Source organism: Octodon degus, unplaced genomic scaffold (genome assembly GCF_000260255.1).
Source record: "Octodon degus isolate 3935 unplaced genomic scaffold, OctDeg1.0 scaffold00011, whole genome shotgun sequence".
In the NCBI taxonomy this organism is placed as follows: Eukaryota; Metazoa; Chordata; class Mammalia; order Rodentia; family Octodontidae; genus Octodon; species Octodon degus.
Window position 1 is genome coordinate 13,103,632 of NW_004524587.1, and position 4,449 is coordinate 13,108,080.

Genomic DNA, 4,449 nt, shown 5'->3' on the forward strand with positions numbered 1-4,449 from the left:
CACACACACACACACACACACCTCCCACCCTCCAGTGCTGGGAATTGTAAGGCCTCTACCATTGAGCTACCCTCCTCCCAACACTAACAAACATGTACTACTTTTAGACATATTTCCTGGGAAACTGTCATGGATCTACATAAAGATTTAGCTCCAAGAATATTCACTTCAATGTAATTCACAACAAACTTCTCATTTTTTGAGGCAGGATCTGAGTTACTAAATAGCCTGCATTGGGTTCAAACTTGGGCTCTTCCTGCCTCAACATTTCAAAATGATGGGATTGTAGGTATGTGCCACCATGCATGGCTGAGGACAATTTATTAAAATAGTGTATTTGTCTGGCATATTTGAGACCCAGATTCAGTATTGAGGCAAACAAGTTTGTCTTCAGTGTAGCAAACAAATTTATTCTTTGTGCTGATACATAGAAATAGTACATATTTATAGGATGTAAACATATTTATAAATTTCACTTTCATGAGATCCATGTTTTATTTATAAAAGTATTTAAGTGGTTAGAATTTTGGGTTCTATCATCTTTAGCCAGAAATAGGTACCCAGAATAGGAAAATTAAGGGCTATGTTCATAGGAACAGTGCAGGGCTATGTCGAATCTTTGTTTTTTGGGGTTTTTTGTGGCGGAACCAGGGATTGATCTCAGGCCCTTGCACTTGTCAGGGAAGCGCTTATTCCACCAAGCCATCACCCCGGCCTCGAATCTTTATAAATCTTTTGAAATGATGGTAAAGACAAAATTCAATGTATTTGATGGAAGTGGCAAAAGGCCAAAATTTTTCTTTACTAGGTTAAATTTGCAGGTTCTACTATAACTCATAGACAAATCATATAAACTGAAGTTGAGATCACTTCTTGTCTTTCTGTTTTGATTTATATGCTGGTGGAGATATGATGGGATTATTATATAAAGCCAAGAGCAAGCCTATCAATGCCTGGGATGTGCCGATCTTATGTAAGGAAAGAAGTCCATTTCAGTGTGCTCTCCCCCCTCCGACCACCCCTACAGCCATGCCCTGGGGGCCGGGATTGATCGCTATCCCCACAAAGTGACAGCCACCATGGGCAAGAAGAAAATCGCCAAGAGGTGGAAGATCAAGTCCTTTGTGAAGGTTTATAACTACAACCACCTCACGCCCACAAGGTACTCTGTGGACATCCCCTTGGACAAGATGGTGGTCAACAAGGACGTCTTCAGAGACCCAGCCCTCAAGCGCAAGGCCCAGAAGGAGGCAAAGGTTAAGTTCGAGGCGAGATACAAGACAGGCAAGAACAAGTGACTCTTCTAGAATTCCGGTTTTAGGTGTTTTTTGTTTCTATCATTAAAAATTTTTAAAAAGGAAGAAGAAAATAGCTCCCAAACAGAAGCTAATTTCCATAATTCAGCACATATACATGCTGGTCATCACCTTTGTGATTGGTTTGTCTTAAGGCTTACAGCAATATTCAGGGTATCAGTCAATGTCTAAGTCTATGAAATACAAATTAAAGAATACTTTTTCTCAATTCTATGTTACACAGGTCAGTAAAAATATATCTGAACTACATCTGCTGGCTTATAGATTCATTAGTTCATCTTAATTTAACCTTTGTCTTTAGAATCAACAACCGTTTTCTTTGACTTTCCTACTTCCCCATGAGCAGGCACTATTAATATCTTCATTTCATGTATGAAGACACTGAGACACCAAGAAGTTAGGAAACATCTTCATTATTACACAGCCAACAAAAAGCTGCAGCAGCTCTTGCTCTTAAGATTCAGCCTGCATGGCCTGGAGGAGTGCGGGTGCACACAGAGCCCTCTCTGTTAGCGTGTGAGCCAAGCTGCCCTAATAGCCAAGCCACCCTAACAGCCGTGCATCTGATAACAGTTGTTTATTTTAAACTAATCCGTCAGTATTTAGGTTTAATTGCAGTGTTGATACTTTGTGATAAGTAAGTGGCTTTTGGGTTGCAGTTTGGAGATTCCATCTCTAAGATTTGTCATCACTGGCCTAGTGTAACTTCTTGAAAGTTAGTGCTGCTACTGGTTTTTTTGAGAGAGGATCTCACTATATAATATATATAATAACTATATAATATAGTTCAGGCCAGCCTTAAATTCATTACACAAGCCAAGCTGACCTCAAATTCATAATGACTCTACTGCCTTACCCTTCCAAACCTACCAAGTGCTGGGATTACAGGCATATGCCACCAGGCCCAGGCTTCTCTTTTTTGTAATTCAATTCTGTCTGTCTGTCTGTCTGTCTGTCTGTCTGTCTATCTGTCTGTTTGTTTCTTTCTTTCTTTCTTTCCTTTCTCTCTCTCTCTCTCTCTCTCTCTCTCTCTCTCTCTCTCTCTCTCTCTCTCTCTCGCAGGCTTCCTCTTGGAATTTGTTGTGTCTTGGTGTATTTTTAAGGGGCAGCCAGTTACACCAGTCTTCACATGCTAATAGGTAAGATGCTGGGCACAGACACTGCTTCCTCCTCTTGCCTACTTTTCCACTCTTTTATGACTTTGTTTCCTTATCTCTAAAGCCAGGAATAAGTGTCACCACTACTTACAAGGGCTGGGAGAATAAAATGAATTTTGATGTGTCGACCAATTAGAACTTTGTCATGAAACAGTGAGTACTGTTGTGTTCAGGTTTCAAAGAAACCTGTGGTTCCTTTTTGGCAGAGTTGGTTTATAGCACAAAGCAACACAAAAATTTTAAGGCAACACTTGAGTTTGTGAATAAATGCCTTCCTGGGCAGAGTCACTGGGATCTCAGCTGGGATCCTCACAGGTGACAACTTGCAGGAGTGGTTCTTGTCACATCCTTTCTCATCACCTATAGGTGAAAAACACAAAGAGGAACAAGGATCCCATTATTTGTCTATGATTATCACACTCTGATATTGAATAATTAGACAAAAATATTCATATTACACAGATCAAATAATAATCTAGTAAATAAAATCTAGTCTTCCAAATCATAATTTTTGTATGAAACCCAAACTTCTTTTTCTAACTGTACGTACAGATGACACTCACCTCAAGGGTCCTAACTCACACTCCGCTGTGGTGTCGCTCCCTGTTGGGCAGGATGTCTAGTGTCCTGGGCAGTCCTCAAAGGTGCCTTTATGGTTGATGAGCAGCTGCTCTCACGTTTCCTACTCCATTTGCTGCTCTGAAGGCACGTGAAACAACGTTCCTGTCTCCCTATCCTTCCTAAAAGGGATAAGGCCAGTCTATGCCAGCACTGTCACTTTCTAGTAACCCCCAAAATGAAAATTCTTGAGGTTCAACAGTAGAGATGGATACATTTATGGTCAAAGCAGAATAAGCAAGAAGTACCGCTATCCTTAGAGAAGCGTCTGCTTGCGGGGTGGGATAGGAAGAGGAGGCTCTGTGTTCCCTGGAGATTGTCAAAAACTACGAGCCTTGGAATTGCCTCATGACTTCTGCTGTCTATATTCTGCTTTTCTCCGTTTTTCTCTCTGCAATTTGAATACTGAAATCATTTAAACCTAGTGAGAAAAAACTGTAAAGACCCAAGAATACATACATAGATGGTTCCTGTCTTTCTGTTTACTTTAGAACTATTCCGATACCCCAGTGTTAGATCCATTACTTATTTTTTAAAAATTATTTCATATTCTAGTTAGTCCCAAATAGCAAATGATGATGACATGGAAAAAAGTTTTCTTTTTCTTAATTCCAACCTGCTTTTAATTTTTCTTAATTTTTAAAATTCTTTGTATGTAGTCTTTGTGGCGTTTATAGTTCATGGGAAGAATGCTTTCAAGCTGTCTTTTCCTTAGGCAAGATAAATGTGTTAAGTGATGCTATTTTTCACAAAAACATCAATTTCCTTTTCCAAATTACTTTTGATGTTCTCGTTTGAGCTGTAGGCAGCTTCTGTGTATTGAGGTATACCTCAATTTACAAATAGAGGTATTGCCAAAGATTCTGCTAAAATGTTTCAAATTGAATCCTGCTGCTCCACTGACTGAGTTCTAGAATCAGAATTGAATTTCCCTAGGAGCAGAGGGAAATCCCATAATTATCGTCATCTAAACTTTTGTTGGAGAAAGGTAAACATCAAGACTAGCTTCATTTTGTTGTATAGTAATGTTTCCTGGGATTATTAGTCTCAGTGGTGGTTTATTTTGGAGTTTTACAATAAAAGCAGGCTGACTAAAATTGCTTCCTCACTGTTTGGCATAGTAGAAAGGTCCAGCTACCTAAGTTCTTTTTGGTTCATAAGCAGCTCCAGGGGCTGGTTTCAGAGATGCCATTGAGCCATGTATGACGCTTCCATGGACTAAGTCTTATTTATTTATTTATTTATTTATTTATTTATTGCCTGGGATCTAACTCGGGACCTTGTGCTTGCCAGGCAGCTATTTATGCCTCTGAACCAGCTCCCTGGCTACCAAGCCTTTTTAAAAAGTTGCTATGAAT

At 39.6% G+C, this 4,449-nt stretch overlaps 1 protein-coding gene and 1 pseudogene across 1 annotated transcript in view; one reads left to right on the forward strand and one right to left on the reverse strand.

Annotated features, from left to right (window-relative positions):
- Positions 1-1,298, forward strand: part of LOC105741409 — a 40,384-nt pseudogene extending 39,086 nt beyond the window's left edge.
- Tango6 (transport and golgi organization 6 homolog) overlaps positions 1-4,449 on the reverse strand; it is a 253,744-nt gene that overhangs the window by 119,965 nt on the left and 129,330 nt on the right. The window lies entirely within an intron of this gene.